Genomic DNA, 18,367 nt, shown 5'->3' with positions numbered 1-18,367 from the left:
GTAGTATCTCTCTATGAAAACCTATTTGGGTTCTGGCTTCACTTCTCCCTGCTTCGGTTTGTCTCTACATTCCCCTTCCAGGTCCTTACAAAGTCCCAAGACCTTTACATCAACATCTTCATGGCACTGGCCAGTCATCAGACCAGGAAAAGAAAGCTGGACACGGGATACTCTGTGATTGTGGGGTCTTGTCCGTTCACACATACATGCAAAGTTCCTCTGGGCAGCAGCCACCGACTCAGACTCCTCAGAGCGGTGGACATTGTCCCAGGCGTCTCTGCTTGTGCCTTTCTGGATCCCCCCCATTTCACCCATCCCTCTCTCTTTGTGTGTGTCCTGTAAACTGTTCATTCCTGGGCTCTGTGGCCCCTCCTTTAGCTGAGAAGAGGGCCTTCCATTGCTCTAGTGGGCTCTTCCCACCAATCCCAGTCATCAAATAAGCTGAAACCTCCCTTTCCTTGCAACTAGTTTTATAACTTTATAACTTTCATGCATAAATTAATTTTTAAAAGTCAGCCTAACACCACAATAGAATTTTTTCTATCAGGCTGACCTGGCTAAGGTTCAGCTTATTCATTCTGTGCCTTGAATACCATAGAGTGATTTAGATCATGCCTACTAAACTTGATCTTCCAGTCTGGAGAAAAAAAAACAAAAACAAAAAAACTACTGTCTAATCCAATTTTAGACTTGAGAATGACGGTCCGAAACAAAAACAAAAAAACCCAGTTCTCCTGCTACTTTCATTCTAGGGAGTGCCATGTGTTCGACAGAAACTAGAAAAAAAATTCAGGATCTTTCATTTGGTTCAGACAATTTCAAGGTGAACATGTAACACCTGTCTTTAAAACTATAAACTACCTCTGTTTATTCAGCAATAATCAGCATGGAACGCCACATATCTTCTAGTTGACGTTAAACTGGAAGAGGTGATGAATTAGCTTTGTGGGCTGCCATAAAGGAGTTACACCCAGGAGCACTGGTAAAAGACTGCTCTTATTTCCTGGCCTCTATCAGATGGCATGGCTGGAGGTTTACAAAAGGTTAAAACCAATCACACGGTGAGGTCAGTGTCCACCAGGTCTCGCAGCTAATATTACAGGGGCCACAACAATTATACCATAAGAGTCAGATGTAATGTAATAGTTCTATTAGTCAGACAACTCATTTTACATGGCTGGGTGTTTTTAAAAGATTCCACGAGGATTCCAAATGTAACATCTTAATGAAAATGGAAACGATAGAAGTACCTCAAAGATTTATTTTTACTTTACACTCAGCACAGTAAGCACAAGTTAGAACAAGTCCATTCATTCATTGTTGCAGATGTTTTACACATCTTGTGCAAATGTGTGTATTAATATGGGATGTGGGTTTTGCTTTTGCTCTTGAAAAGTGTTAGGATAATTCTTCTCTGATTTGGGTATTTGAAATAGATACATATGACTTTCAAGTTCTGATCATGGTTATCACTCTGTCTTCAGCTGTGTCATACTCAAATTGAGTGTTGTCAGCCATTGAAAAGGTTGAGATACTGTACAGTTCACAATTATACATTTCCCTGCACACAGATTGTATAGGCACCCAGAGCCAGGGTTGCCAACTTTCTACTCGCACAAAACCAAACACCCTTGCCCCACCCCCTGCCCCACCCCTCCTCTGAGGCCCCAACTCCTGCTCACTCCATCCCTCCCGCCATCCCCCACTGGCTCATTTTCACCGGGCTGGCTGGCTCAGGGGGTTGGAATGCGGGAGGGGGTGAGGGCTTCGTGATGGGGCCAGAAATGAGGAATTCATGGTATGGGAGGGGGCTCCAGGCTGAGGCAGTGGATTGGGATGCGAGGGGGGGGTGAGGGCTCCGGCTGGGGGTATGGACTTTGGGGTAGGCCCGGGCATAAGGGGCTTTGGGTGCAGCGGGGGCTCTGGGCTAGGGGGTGGAGCTGAGAGGTTTGAAGTGTGGGAAGGGGCTCTGGGCTGAGGCAGGGGGTTGGGGTATGGGGTGGTGCAGGCTCTGGGGTGAGGCCAGGGATGAGGAATTTGGGGTGCAGGAGGGTGCTCTGGGCTGGGGCCGAGGGGTTCAGAGGGCAGGAAGGGGATCAGGGCTGGGTCAGGCAGTTGGAGCATGGAGGGGAGTGAGGGCTCCGCCTGGAGGTGCAGGTTCTGAGATGGGGCTGGAGTATAGGAGGGTGCTCTGGGCTGGGACTGAGGGGTTCGGAGGGTGGGAGGGGGAATCAGGATTGGGGCAGGGGGTTGGGGTACGGGAGCAGGTCAGGGATGCAGGCTCCAGGTGATGCTTACCTCAGGCAGCTCCTGGAAGCAATAGCATGTCCCCCCTCCAGCTCCTACAGGAGGTGCAGCCAGGAAGCTCTGCGCGCTGCCCTGTCCACAGATGCTTCCCCCAAAGCTCCCATTGGCTGCAGTTCCTGGCCAATAGGAGCTGCGGAGCTAGCATTTAGAGCGGGGGCAGCACACGGAGCCCCCTGGCTGCCCCTATGCGTCAGAGCCTCAGGGGGGACATGCTGCTGCTTCCGGGAGCTGTGTGGAGCCATGGTAGGCAGGGAGCCTGCCATAGCCTCACTGTGCTGCCAACCGGACTTTTAACAGCCCGGTCAGCAGTGCTGACTGGAACCACCAGGGTCCCTTTTTGACCGGCTATTCCAGTTGAAAACCAGACACATGGCAACCCTAGTGCCTAATTTACAGAAATACTCCTTAGTTATTTTATTATTTTTTTAAATAAACTACAACATCAATCCCTGTACTCAGATTAGCTAATAACGGCTTTCATTCAGATTACGTATATTTGTATTAGCTTTGTATGGTTATTTCAGAATCAATTTGCAAATATCCATACTCTGACTCCTGAACAAAGAATTTTCAGGTTGCTCAAAGCCATTCAAAAAATGTAATCTCAGCATCTTCCTCCCTTCAGCCCAAGCAGGAAAATACACCAAAACACAAAGGACTGGGACTTTGAAACAGATAAAAGGAAAATTGTGAAGAACAAAAAATAATCCAACATTGAAACCCTTGTACTCATTTTCCTCCATCCCACACATTGCTTCTCCCCTGTTTCCTCCTGTCCTTCTCTTTACCTCCCTTCAAGTCATCAAGGCTTTTGTCTGTAGAAGAAAATATGTTATACCTGTTTTATAATATGCCCTCTATGGCCCACAAAATACTTCCAAAGTATCCGTTCTGTTTATTACCACATTCTCCCAAGAGCCTTCTTTACACACTGCACTGTGCTCTGCTGACTTTTCTGAAACTCCCAATACCTGTCCTCAGGCTCAAGTTTCCTAACTAAAGCCGATTTACTGATGTGCTGCTTTTTTCAGAGCAACAATAGTTATACATTTCAGATTGCCCTAATCCCTTGGAATTGCTTAGACTAAACAGAGCAAAAACTCAGGCCAAATATTTTACACTAGTGTGCCTACCCTTAAATTCACATTTAGGCATCTGAGTGAGTGGCCTATTTGTCAGAGGTGCTGCGCACCTGCAGCCTCTGTTTACTTTTGGGGGGAGGTATTTTGCATGCTCAGCAGCTTTGAAAACAGAACCTTCTATTTAGGGTACAAATAGGGATTTAAGCTCCTACTTTTAGAGATTCACGGTTGAAAAATTTGGCCTTACCTCTTAAGGCTTGGCTACACAGTTTAAGTACTACTTAACTCCATTGGTTTGAAACCAATGTTGTTAAAAGCTATGCAATTCCCTAGCATGGACACCATTACATCAGTACAGAAGTGCTTATACCTACAGACCTTATTCTCATACATTTACATTGTAGTGGTTTAACCGCTCCCTCACTAGGGGTTGTACAGCTTTCATAGAATCATAGAATATCAGGGTTGGAAGGGACCCCAGAAGGTCATCTAGTCCAACCCCCTGCTCGAAGCAGGACCAATTCCCAGTTAAATCAACCCAGCCAGGGCTTTGTCAAGCCTGACCTTAAAAACCTCTAAGGAAGGAGATTCTACCACCTCCCTAGGTAACGCATTCCAGTGTTTCACCACCCTCTTAGTGAAAAAGTTTTTCCTAATATCCAATCTAAACCTCCCCCACTGCAACTTGAGACCATTACTCCTCGTTCTGTCATCCGCTACCATTGAGAACAGTCTAGAGCCATCCTCTTTGGAACCCCCTTTCAGGTAGTTGAAAGCAGCTATCAAATCCCCCCTCATTCTTCTCTTCTGCAGGCTAAACAATCCCAGCTCCCTCAGCCTCTCCTCATAAGTCATGTGTTCCAGACCCCTAATCATTTTTGTTGCCCTTCGCTGGACTCTCTCCAATTTATCCACATCCTTCTTGTAGTGTGGGGCCCAAAACTGGACACAGTACTCCAGATGAGGCCTCACCAATGTCGAATAGAGGGGAACGATCATGTCCCTCGATCTGCTCGCTATGCCCCTACTTATACATCCCAAAATGCCATTGGCCTTCTTGGCAACAAGGGCACACTGCTGACTCATATCCAGCTTCTCGTTCACTGTCACCCCTAGGTCCTTTTCCGCAGAACTACTGCCTAGCCATTCGGTCCCTAGTCTGTAGCGGTGCATTGGATTCTTCTGTCCTAAGTGCAGGACCCTGCACTTATCCTTATTGAACCTCATCAGATTTCTTTTGGCCCAATCCTCCAATTTGTCTAGGTCCTTCTGTATCCTATCCCTCCCCTCCAGCGTATCTACCACTCCTCCCAGTTTAGTATCATCCGCAAATTTGCTGAGAGTGCAATCCACACCATCCTCCAGATCATTTATGAAGATATTGAACTAAACCGGCCCCAGGACCGACCCTTGGGGCACTCCACTTGATACCGGCTGCCAACTAGACATGGAGCCATTGATCACTATCCGTTGAGCCCGACGATCGAGCCAGCTTTCTACCCACCTTATAGTGCATTCATCCAGCCCATACTTCCTTAACTTGCTGACAAGAATACTGTGGGAGACCGTGTCAAAAGCTTTGCTAAAGTCAAGAAACAATACATCCACTGCTTTCCCTTCATCCACAGAACCAGTAATCTCATCATAAAAGGCGATTAGATTAGTCAGGCATGACCTTCCCTTGGTGAATCCATGCTGGCTGTTCCTGATCACTTTCCTCTCATGCAAGTGCATCAGGATTGATTCTTTGAGGACCTGCTCCATGATTTTTCCAGGGACTGAGGTGAGGCTGACTGGCCTGTAGTTCCTAGGATCCTCCTTCTTCCTTTTTTAAAGATTGGCACTACATTAGCCTTTTTCCAGTCATCCGGGACTTCCCCGGTTCGCCACGAGTTTTCAAAGATAATGGCCAATGGCTCTGCAATCACAGCCGCCAATTCCTTCAGCACTCTCGGATGCAACTCGTCCGGCCCCATGGACTTGTGCAGGTCCAGCTTTTCTAAATAGTCCCTAACCACCTCTATCTCCACCGAGGGCTGGCCATCTCTTCCCCATTTTGTGATGCCCAGCGCAGCAGTCTGGGAGCTGACCTTGTTAGTGAAGACAGAGGCAAAAAAAGCATTGAGTACATTAGCTTTTTCCACATCCTCTGTCACTAGGTTGCCTCCCTCATTCAGTAAGGGGCCCACACTTTCCTTGGCTTTCTTCTTGTTGCCAACATACCTGAAGAAACCCTTCTTGTTACTCTTGACATCTCTTGCTAGCTGCAGCTCCAGGTGCGATTTGGCCCTCCTGATATCTTTCCTACATGCCCGAGCAATATTTTTATACTCTTCCCTGGTCATATGTCCAACCTTACACTTCTTGTAAGCTTCTTTTTTATGTTTAAGATCCGCTAGGATTTCACCATTAAGCCAAGCTGGTCGCCTGCCATATTTACTATTCTTTCGACTCATTGGGATGGTTTGTCCCTGTAACCTCAACAGGGATTCCTTGAAATACAGCCAGCTCTCCTGGACTCCTTTCCCCTTCAATTTAGTCCCCCAGGGGATCCTGGCCATCCGTTCCCTGAGGGAGTCGAAGTCTGCTTTAACATTGGTACAATAATCATGCCTCTAACTGAAGTAGTTAAACTGGTACAAAAAGCCTGCGTAGAACAGTCCTGAATGTAGAAGAGCTCAACATACAGGTAAACCCTTTGTTAGCCAAATAAAGGCTCCAAATCCTCAAAGAAGCTCCATGAGGGGAGACACCTGCACCCACACAGGAGTTCCATGCACAGGTCAAGGCCTAAACACTTTCTCCTCTCACCATTGTAACTATGGGAGCTAAGCTATCAGTCACCATAAAGTGAAGTTCAGGACTATTTTATTTGATGGGCATGTTAGTTCAGCTGTCAGCTGACTAGAAGCCCTCCTCTAAGGGCATGACATCACCATTTTTTCCTGTTATGTAGCACCGTAACCGTATAATAAAAAAAGTCTGGCACATGAAAGCACAAGCAGGCTGGTAGTTTGGGAAGTTTGCCATAAACTCACTTTAGAAATGAATAGTGCAACGTATTCCATCCACTTTAATCACATTAGAGCACCATAATCAGCACTGTCACAAAAAACTGCCCAGAAATGCAAAAAATGTCCATCGTGAAGTATCAGAACCAGACAGACAGCCTGACATCAACATGTATCACACAACGGCACGATGAATATGGTTTTATTCCTGAACCTGATTTAATGAAAGCGGACTGTAGTTTGAAGTATTTTGGGATCAATATTTCAGGCATTTTCCAGGAGAAGCTCCACCTAGATTTTGGGTTTCACAATCTCCACACAAAATCAGCTTCCTTCTCTTCAGCCCACACCTCCAATCTGAGTGAGAATTAGTTATAATATATTGCCAGTGCCTACCTACAAGCCCCAGCGCTGCGTTTGAGTCCCCTGTGCACCTGCATTTCCACAGCTAGAAGGTGAATGTGTGTGTACACAGAATGGAATGTGTCCGTTCTCCTTACAATGCTTGCAGGTCTAATGATTAATTCCCATGAATTCTGATGGAAGTGATTGTATTTGTGCAGCTTACCTTCAGTTCAGCAGGAGGGCAGACATGAAAGTGTGCATTGAAATATGACAGAGTTCTTATATGTTACTAAAGCGTTTGTAATGTCAGAACAGAGAAAATACAAAGGTGTGCTATCAAAGATTTTGTTGCATGAATTGCAGCTAACATCACTTTTTTTAGGGATAATGGAACATTTCTTTCTGCTTACTGTACATTCAATTTCCACATGATAAAACAGCTTTTGGACTATACTACATTTATGTGCTGCTACGAATAGGACCAGATCTTCACATTCTCTCTTTGCTTTATATTATATATATAATATATAGATATATAGACACACACACACACACACACGCAAACCAAACCTCATACATTGTGTCTGGAAACCCTGAATAAACTGGACTCTTGATTCTAATCGTTTTAAACTCTAGGTCCGCTGATCTCGGAAATCAATTAAAAAGTTATAGTTCTACTCATGTCATCTACGGTACTAAATGTTCAGAAGACACACAGCACTCAAATCAAACATTACCTATAAGAGGACAGAAAATACATGTTTCAAATTAGTACTAAAAAGGTACAAAAAGAAAATCAATTCGTACTCTGAGGTCTCAAAAGAAAGATAAAAAGTAACTTCTCAATCCTCTAGTCTACTTTTATGCCTAGATATATAGCCCAGACTGATGCTGAAGCATAGCATAGCTCTTCTGAGCTTTAAGTATTTCTTGGGGGCAGTATGTTCCTATCTGCAGTTTGGCACTATATAAAAACCACACATTAAAACACTTCCCATATTAAACACAGAAGAGGATACTTATTTAACGTTGGGCATTGGCTGTAATTCTCATTCATGGATGTGACATTTTTATTTGCTAGAACAGAGGCTAAATTTTATTTTTAACATAAATTTTCTACCTAGTCAGAATGAGTTAGACACTCTCTCTCAACTAAGCAAAATTTTGATGCTTACCTGAACCCTTATACAAACTACATGAATCATAAGATCTGGGCTGGAAGTATCAAAAGATCACGCTTTCTTGCAAGATTTCTAGCACATCCTGCTTCTATTAAAGCTGGAAATATCAGGAGGGGAAAAAAGTTATTCTCTTGGGAGTTTGGCATGTCAGCTCTCAGTCATTTCTGAAATTAAAAGTGCAGAATAATGCACAAATGGAAAGTGATGACATTTTGGAATGTCAAAAAAATTCTGGGGCAAATTCTCTACTGAAGTCAATTCCAATGACTTCAATTGAGTTAGGCCAACAGGGAATTTGGAACTTGGTTCAATTTTGGGTAAGAAGATAGGTGGAGAAACCAATTTATATTAAACAAGAACCAACACAGGAGAGAGAGACTATATTTTTCTTCATCCATCTTCTTGATCTTCTTGATGGGAGTTCCATCATGGAACAAAGGCCATATACAGCCCCTTATAGTAGGGCTCATTATTTAGACACTGTTACCAAACTAGTAAAGCAATGAACTGCAAGTTCTAGACTTTCTAGATGATTGTAGCTACTCATATGGCTAGAGCTGAGAAAAAATACCAGTTGAAGCAATGAAAAAATAAATTCACAGGTTTATGAAAAAAGCAGAAAATGTTCTTTTTTCCATCTTGAATTTTGCATGACTAAAGGTTGTCATTTTTGCAGAAGGAAAACAAACGCTCCATGAAAAGCTGCTTTTTCCTGTGAAAGTGCCAAATTTTCTTAATATGGCAATTTAACAAAAACAAAAAACTATTTTTCCTAGAGGGCACAATTCCTTCATTTCGTCATGAAATCAGTGTCTTTTAGGGTAATGGCAGGCTGTCTCTCTAAGGATAATTTTCCTTAGACCCTACCTGGAAAAATGTTAATGCTAAAAATAAATAAATATATATTATACACGTACACACACACACTTTCACTGAACAATGACAACATGAAAACTGGTAGCTTTGCACAGCTCTGTATCCATTACTTTGTGCAATTTATATTGTTTACTAAATTTAAAATATCAGTCCATCTAAAATGTAAACCATTCTGAACGCTGCATTGCATCAGTCAGGCTTTGAATGATGTTTGCCATGAATACTGAAAGCTTTCATGTTGTGGACACTAATGTAATGAAACAAAAATCTCCAGAAGAAAATGGAATTATATAGCCTTAAGCATTATAATATGTGGAGTCTGCATGCTGCTCCTTGTTAAACAAGCATCATGCCCCCTTTCTGTCTGCTAGAGCTCCCACTTCCAGCAACAGTTCAGCAGTACCTCCCTAAATGATACACAAAGGAAAATAAGGATTTCAATGAAGCCATACACAATTAAACTGGCAAATATTTCACATGCTATTCTAGTGCCTGCAGGACACCAAGCTTCCTACAGTGCTAACTTACCCTCCATAACCAAGGGAAATGAAGCAGTTTCAGTCTTCAGATGGCATACTTAAATATGGGTTCCAAAAACATTTCAAGCGTTTAAAAAAAAAAAAAGCCAAGTTAGAAAAAGAACCGTTCAGCCTTGTAATAGATGTAATATCTATGGCCCATATTGTGCCATCAATTTTTCAACAGAACTCCTCATTGCTTTCCATAGAGATTTCTGCTTAAAAATTGATGAGACAATATGACCTATGAAAGTGTTACCTGTCTAAGGGCTCAGTTCTGCCCCCATTGATTTCAATGGCAAAACTCCCATTGATATCAAATAGCACAGGATTGCACCTTAGGGCCCCAAGTCAGCAAAGCTTTTAGGCATGTACTTAACTTCAAGCATGAGAATAAATGGGACTATTCATGATTGAAGTTAAACATGTGTTTAGGCACTTTGCTGGATAGGGCCTGAATTATTAAGCAGGGTTAATTTGCTGTGCCTTGATTCCAATTTAGCACTGCCACCCATGGGTTTATTGAAACAAAAAGGAGAGGGAATGAATCAATGAAGTGTTAATTTTGTCTTGTTTAACAAACCTTTCCCTAATGTTTAATACTTTGGATTAAAGATCTGTTATCTGTGTAAAAAAGTGTTAAGTGTATTTTTTCTATTTACCTTAATGGAAAATATTTGAGATTTAAAAGACATTTTCTGAAAACTACTAGGATTTGAACTCGCAACCTTTGAAAAATCCTGCAGAGGTTTGGCCTACTAAGCAAATACAAAGTCATACCTCTGTGGGAACGTGCAGGTGTCAAAGTGGCCACAAGAGGGCTCCATTTTCCCTGAATGCCATAAAACACATGAAAATTCTATCAAGAAAAAGTAGTTAATTAAAATAAACAACCCTATTACAGAGGCTGCACTATTTGATCTTAAAAATACGCCTCTCCATTACACAAGGGTGAAGGAGTTCAAAGAGAGTCTGTCATAGTTAATACACAGAACTACTTACTGTACATGAATTTCAAATCTTAAGTGCAGTGTCTTTTGCTTCTTTAACAAAAAAAGAGAAACAAGATGAAGATGAAGATGAAGCACCATAATTTTCTTACAATTGTCCTATAAAAGTCTTCAAAAATAAGAGTCATTCACATTTTGTATGTGACCAGAGAGATTTGGTCTGTTCAGCACAAAGACTAATGTTGGTGAAGGCAAGTGGATTTTGCACAGTTATTAGAATACCTACTTGTATCACAGCCTGGAGCCCCTGTCAGGATACGAGCCCCGTAGGAGGTCTACAGTGGAGTCATGAGTGAGCCTTCCAGCACAGGCAGGCAGACTCAGGCTAGTGGGGTTTGAGCTAACATGCTAAAAATAGCAGCATGGACATGAAAAATGTCAGCCCAAACAGTGAAACTTTCATAAAGTTTGAGTAACTAAAAAGGGCGTTCTCGTGGAAGTGGCTTGCAACCTTAAGTACAGATAACGAGCACAGTACTAATTTAAAACAGTGGCTCAGATGATTGAGCCCGCTGGTTTCTGCAAGGCTGGCACTGTTGGTAAGACTTCAGCTAAAGGGCAGGAGAACTTCAACCCCCATCACCTGTGGAATGCAGGGAAGGGTAGTGATCAAGCCTGAATATTAGCTGACAGTTGTACGTATTAGATAGGTCTGTAAAGTGCTTTGAATATAAAAAAAGCCCATCATCATCATCAACAATGCAACGTAATCCTACCTACCAATACGAAGCTTCTCAGGAACCTCTGTTGTTCTACTGACCTATCATAATGCAGACCAGCTATAACCAGGTTCCTTGTAGATCACAAAAGCATAGCTTTTGTTTGAAGAGGTAAATTTATCACTTGAATATTTAGCTATACTATTTTCTTTATTCCATAAGGAAATCTCTTTAGTTATTTTCAAACAACTGATCTGTGCAGACAGATTGCTGAATTAATCTACTATTCATTCAGATCAATAAAACAATGTAATTCCTAATCCTTAGTAGCTGAACAATTCACTGGTACAATGTGGGAAAAACAAGCAGTGGCAGTGATTTTAATAAGCAAACAATTAACATATTCCTTCAACTTTATAACATTTTGTATACAAATATTGTAAACCCCAAAATGTTCCAAGGAGATGAGCAGATATTGTGGTTTAAAATGAGACTTTTCAACCCCACTATTTAGAGGGCTCTGTTTTCCATAAAAGCCAAAAGCAGGAGAGAGAGAGAGAGAGAGAGAGAGAGAGCGCGACACCCCTTTTACTCTTCCATTGTTGTTCAGACAACAGCACCGCAGCAATGGAGTCCTCAGACTTCAATTAACTCTTGATAAAGGAGCTTTCACTTGAAGGGGTGAGTGGCGCAGGACATAACATGTCTCTGCACATGCAGAGACAATGTAAAGGAGCGGTCAAAATCCATTGTGTAGAAAATGAATGCATGTTCTCCCCTCATCAAAAAGGGAGAGGGTATCGTCTTCAGCTTCCATGCTTCTCCTAACTGAATTTCCAAGAGAACACGGGCATAAGAGGCTAGATAAATGCATAAACCCAGCTCAGAAACAAAAAAGTCTCAGTCTACAGACAAATACAATAACAGAAATATTAACAGAGGGTATATGTCCTTACTTAATATTCTGAGGGACTGATGAAGTTCTCATACTTGTAAGGTCTGTATTCACTCCATATTCTGCTGAGAAATCAGGCTGCATTCTGAAGCCCGTGAAAGCTTCTACCAAAACATATAGTCTCTTCTTAATCCTTGTTTTATTAGAGTCCATAAGATTAAATGCTAAAATCCTGGATAAGTATATCTTTAAGGACATTTTGATACTTAGTTATTTGTTAGCCCTTTATATCTATTTATCTCCATCTAAACTTGTTCTATTCATAAAGCATCTGGGGAAGATATATACAAATTAATGGTTCTGTGAAAATCCAGCCTACTTAATGAACTTACCAGAAAGCTCCTGTGAAACCCCAAAGTCTTCAATAGTCAAAAACACAGGGCAAAATTTATACTTGTCTCCTTTGACCATATACAACTTAGATAGATTTGCTAGGTCTATCTACAGTGTTACACACCACATGTGATAGCAAGTACAGTAGATGGCTTTTTAGTATGGTTTAGCATTTTCTACAGCATGGAAAACTCCCCCCAAAAAACTTGTATCAGCAAATATTGTTGTCTCGATACAGCACTACAGCCTCTGTAAAAACAACAATGAAGAGAGAACACTGGGACAGTCCAGTACAGAAAGATTAATTCCAGATTATTTTATTTATATATTGGAGAAGTAGTGTCCACCTTTCTCCCCTCAAAGCCCAGACTGTCTAAAAGCAGAGGTACTTTTTGACCCCAGAATGGGATGGTGGTTTGGAATAACTGTACTGAGTTACACCAATGTAAGACTACAGTGAGACCTAAATCAGGTCTTTCATGCTAAACTAACATCTCAGGATGGCCACAATAAAAAATGACTCATTGAACCTTCCCCCACAAAAAACTGATCGAGCTCAAACACTCAGTGACATCCTACCTTCTCACCCCTCCTCACTACAGTTTCCCTTTCTCCAGTTTAACTATTTTATTTATTCAGCCCTCAGAATAACATACATGAAAAGCAAAATAAATCAGCAACACCACCACCCCAATCCTCCCTCATTAAAAAAAAGAGAAAGGCATGCATTTTATGAAAGAATAGGAAACAGAAGTAGGAATGCATTAGGACACTGAGAATGTCTAAAAAGAGGCACCACAATTAAATACACTACATCTATACAGCCCTTCTTTTGATTAAAGCTTTAAATCAAGACCCTCTTATCTTGTCTTCCTCTGGAGAAAATTGCCTACAAGTATCCAGAGCCACCTTCATTCTTCCATCACAAGGACAGAATATTACCACCAGTGTCTCATAACACAAATCCTAACAGCGGACACCCTAGGATTTCATTTTGCATCTACCCAGAGATTTCTCAGACGAACCGTGAGGCAAATGGATTTGAGGATGTTTTAAATTACGACTCTCCAAGATACCTTCAAGAAATTCTTCAGCCAATGAACTTTGTGACAATCCCACAAGATGTGCCAGAGATTCCTTGTTGAAGTCTCACTGATGCTGCCTTTTCTAAAGGCGCTTCACCCTGTTGTTTCACTCACATTTGAGTTGAGGGAACATTTGAGCAAAATGGCAGTTTCCTTTAATTCCATTTCTGTGAGGGTAGGAAGGTCAGTGCAGTGCTGGCCTAAAGTATACTGACTGATTAAGTTTTCAAATATCAGAAAGTCTCAGAGTGAAATGATTCTGACTGGCAAAAGCTTGAATCTTCTGCTAAACCTGGTGGGTCTTGTTTCAGAATTCAGGAGGAGCTGTTCACTGGAACATTAGCGGTTTGGTTGTTTTGCTGTTTAGAGTAAATTACTTTCTTGCAGTCCCACACCACCACTGTTCAGTGTAGTTCTCTGTATGTAAAAGAACAATATGATCTCACTCCACACAGAAAGAGAACGTGCATTTCAATAAAAACTTGTGTGATCTCTTTATGTAAATCCATCAGTTTCTTAAAGACTAAACACCCTCTATGCCAGAAAGCAAGCAAACACAAACTACAGCTTTAAAGGTACTGTGAGCTGCAGAGAGAAAGAAATGTAGAGAGGAGATGGAGAAAATAAAGCAGATCATCCAAAGGTGTAATTAGACACAAATACTGTCTAGCTTGGCAAACTGAACATTTCTAGGATGTTCTAATATGCACCTCTACTGCTGAAAAAAAAAGTACAGTCTGTGTAGGAGGCAGTCAGTTCCAGTTCTCTTACAACTTACAATGCTTGTTCAAGACGATATTGTAATGCCTGTTGGTTATAGAATTTCTGCATATAAATTTTGCCAGGGAGACAGACTAAACGTTTTTTTTCCATCTCTCATTTCAGTGAAAAAGCTGAGTGATTAGAAAGTAATGGCTCTTTGCTTGTCCAGTCTGCATTTATACTCCTATTCCCTGTCAAACTAGCAGCATTGGTGCTAGCACCGTATGAAGACTCTCCATAATTCCAGGTTTATTTTGGAAACTCCCTCCCCTCCCTCTTGGTTAGATTGAAACTGTAATGTGAAAATCTGAAATAGGCTCTGGCTATGGGGAGTAAGGAGACACCCTAGTTAACGGAGGCAGCTAACCAAATGGCAAAAAAAAGATTGGTTTTGCATCATAGAACCATTGAGCCTACCAATGTTATTGGAGTTGCATCCGTGAGCAGGGCTCTGCTTTGAGTTCACAAGTGTTGCTAAGCAATGGAAAGAGAGGGAGGAGGAGGAGAGTGCAAGAGAGAGAGTCTGACACTAGGAGTACAAGAATAAATGGAAGATAATACTAATGCTCCTACATAGCCTCATTTACAGTGAATGTTAAAAGTACAAAATATTTCCTGTCATCCTTGTAAACTACTTGCAGCCCGTGCAAAGACTGCTAAAACGAGGTTCTATGTCTAAATCAATGCACATCCTGCAAGTACAAAGTAGTGTTGCATCCTGGAGCACTGACAAAAGCAGTGAGGCACCAGAACTGTTCACATCTGCCTCTTGACTAAAAAGGTAAGGACAAGAGAAACTATTATAACAATCTCTCTACATAGTTTATGTGGATCTAGAAAACAGTCACTTTTAAGTAGCTTATTGTTTAACTTTTGCACTGTAAAGAGATCAGATGCTTGTCATAGCCACACTATTTTTTTTTTAATTCTAATGTTATACCGGTAGTTACAATGTTTTTGATTATAGCAGACAAGGTAGATAAATGTGGTACCTTTAATTGGCTTAACAATGTTTCATCTGTCTGCTTTTCATCAACATAATTTTTTGTTCTGGTGTTATTAGAATCACCACCTGCCATGAATGTACTTACACATTTTTATGGCTATAAACAAATACATTGCTTTTATGGTTTAATTTCAAGGCTTACACAAAATGTTTGTTGCCTTGTTCTGTCAGACATCTCAGTAAACACTAGCGTGCATATTTGCAAAGCATGTATTGCTAGGACTGTAAATTGAATTTCATGTTTCATTTTTTACACAGAGTTTGGATTTTTTTTTCCAATAATCAAATTCTCTGCAGTGCTTATCTTTTTATTACTCTGAATTATAAACCATATGTTGGGGCATTTGGAGCCTTCCAGGTCATTTCATAGGCATTACTCTTTTACTGTGTAGCTATCTTTTTAACATTTGCTAATAGCTCATCTGGAAAGAGAATGACATTTGTGGCTATGCAGCAGATGTGTTCATACACAGTATGAACTGCTAGCATTCCCTAGCCTGAAATCACATCTGCTGATGAACCAGATTTTCACATTTATAAATAGGTGAGATTTTGAAAGCCCTCCCTCTCGCCCCCCCCCCATACAAGACTATATATAATCCCTTCTTTAGCATCTTAATACTGTTTTCTACCAGCATGACAGGCATTTCCCTGACAGATAAATGACATATGATAGTGGGTTAGTCTCATCTGTTTCTGTCTAAGATTTTGTCCTATATGCTTTATATTTTTTGTATTTTCAATCCTTATTTAAAAATAATTCTTAAAAAATAACCCACACATATTACAATGCCTCTTTGAGCCACATATTAAAGGGAACATACTACAAGCTAGTCACTGAAACATGACAAAATAAAATTATGAGAGCTAAAAGTTCCCCTAGCCTATTACATAAAGCAAGTCACCTGTTGTACTATATTTCTCAGCATCACACCACCAGGCACTTTCTTCTCGTGGCTGAACAGACACATGGTCAAAGCATCCAAGAAATTATGCCGGAGTACACCATCATGTGGAAATATAAAATAAGATGGAAAAAATGTCCATAAAAACCTCCCATAAAATAACCATTATCAATTTGTATAACAAATCTCTTGAAATGGAAAGCAAATGTAGAATGTTTTGTCTAAAGATATATGTTATATATTGGTTTGCTTAACTGACCTATTTTTGCTTTTCTTTTGTATTGAGAAAAAAAATTCTTTCCTATCAGCAGTAACAGCGGTTACTGCAGGAGGATAACTCCCTCCTGTTACTCCGCTGACAGCCAACAGAGCTAGACAGGAGGAGCAAATCAGAAGCCACTACATTTTAATCACAGAATTGAAAAACATGGTTTGCTGAAGCTTCCTCTCACCTAGAATGATTTACATGGGTTTAGAATGAACTGGCCTATTCTGGGATTATGTTACCCAGTAGAGATAATATGGGGGGAAAAAACCACTGTCATTTCTAGCTTGTTTGATAAGCTGTGTGTGTTTGAACAATTTCAAAGTGCTGTGGGGAAGCAATCACTACAATATATCTAAACACACAGCAATTCACATAGTCTTGCATTCTGAATTTTAAGTTGTCTGCATACATTAAAATATTTTAATTACATTTGGTTTAAATATTGCTATTTTTGTCTAATTGGATCAGATCTTAAATTTTTCCAAAGTCCATTGAAGTCAGTGGAAAGACCCGCACTAATGCCACTGGATGTTGGGTCAGAACTTTCTGCCAGTTTATAGTTACAATAGAATACCCCCTAAAACAGACAATAAATGAGATCTGAAAGGAGAGCATATATCCCCCACCCCCAAAAAATTAACAATTTGAGCACATGTTGGTTTACAGACAGCAGCTTTGGGCATGTTGCACAACATCTGTTACAGAAACACAAGAAAGCAGACCTAAGGCAAGCTGGGCTACTGCCAACTGACTCAAGATTTTTTCCCCCCCTCTGACAAGGCTGTCAATAAATGGACAGATGGCATCCGATGTGCTGGCAGGATAGTTCAGTTAACAATCAAGTAAGTTAAATGATTTCAAATTCATTGTATGCCAGGCATTGTATTCTGTATTGTATCATATCATGCTGTTTCCTAAGAGAAATACAACCTGCTGTTCGGTAGATACTCTATTTTACAATAGGGGTAGCTGGAACAATTTTTCAGGGACTACTGGGTGAATACAGTCTGAATCTGGTAAGTTTACCAGACTGGCTCGTTCTTAATTTTAATTCCATGCCATTTGGAGTAGGGGAGTAGAAATGAATACTAAACTGTAGGTCAGTTGACAGTACGAGCAGCTCCGACATGTACCCTCAACCTCAAGAATATATTTAGACGTAAACAACACGTATGCACGATTATGGTAGCTGATCGTCCCTGTCCTCTACATTTGCATGCCTGTTTTTGCAGAACATTGATTGCCCCTGAAGATGTCCCCCTCATCCCATTCAGCTCATGCAAACAACCATTTTGGTGACCAGCGGCTCAGAGAGTACAAAGGTGGGTTGTGTCTGAAAAATAGGTGTGCATCTGGTATATGCAGTTGTATAGATATAGCTGCATGTGCAAATATTGAGACCAGCTTGAGGCTAGCTGAAAATCTGGCCCAGGAGGCCCATGTGCAAATACTAAACTTGAATATTGGCCAGCTTTAGGAGTTAAAAAATACATAGTGTACCCCTGGAATGCACCATAAATATGAAATATCAAACATTTAATTTAAATATGAGAATTCTTCTTCCTCCCAAACTTAGCTAACTCCCGACGACAAATCAAACTGCTGTGAAAACAGAGAAGCGGTTTTAGAAGATGAGGTGAGTTAGTGAGTCCCAGAGTTAACCAGCTCATGTTATATAAAGGTAGGGAATTCTTCTACTGCAGGAGAAGTGGAATTGATTGGCTCATGCTAGGGATCTAGATACTGGGCCAGATTTTCAAGTGTGCTCAGCACACACCAGTGGAGTCCAGAATTTCAAACACCTCAGTATGTGAGGTCTCAGTTGGCACAATAGGAGCAGTTGGAAGCTAAGCACTTTTTAAAATCCGGCCGTTAGGTGTTTCAATAGAAGCAGAGCTCTTTTGACACTCTGACCATTAGTATGAGTGCTGAACAATTGAAATGGCCCTGAGCTCTTCTGAAAATCTGGCCCATTGATGCCAACATATAAGAAATAACTTGCAACCCTATTGTGCTCAGTTTTATTTTCCAACATGGTTGTTACTTTGCACGTCCACAAAGCTG

General features: G+C 41.1%; 1 protein-coding gene across 16 annotated transcripts in view; it reads right to left on the bottom strand.

Annotated features, from left to right (window-relative positions):
- The window catches only part of TMC3 (transmembrane channel like 3), a 482,220-nt gene that overhangs the window by 375,718 nt on the left and 88,135 nt on the right, over positions 1 to 18,367 (bottom strand). For 8 of the 16 annotated variants that reach the window (XM_048868304.2, XM_048868306.2, XM_075133145.1 and 5 more), the window contains exon 1: positions 11,946 to 14,414. The exons of 1 other annotated variant lie outside the window; for it this stretch is intronic. The gene's annotated coding sequence lies outside the window, so the exon portion shown is untranslated. Of the gene's footprint in view, positions 1 to 11,945; positions 14,415 to 16,035; positions 16,286 to 18,367 lie in introns of those variants that run through there. 7 more of the 16 variants (XM_048868302.2, XM_048868301.2, XM_075133144.1 and 4 more) reach the window with 2 other exon arrangements.

The sequence above is a fragment of the Caretta caretta genome, chromosome 10 (assembly GCF_965140235.1).
Source record: "Caretta caretta isolate rCarCar2 chromosome 10, rCarCar1.hap1, whole genome shotgun sequence".
Classification (NCBI taxonomy): Eukaryota; Metazoa; Chordata; order Testudines; family Cheloniidae; genus Caretta; species Caretta caretta.
This window is presented reverse-complemented; position numbering and strand designations above follow the sequence as displayed.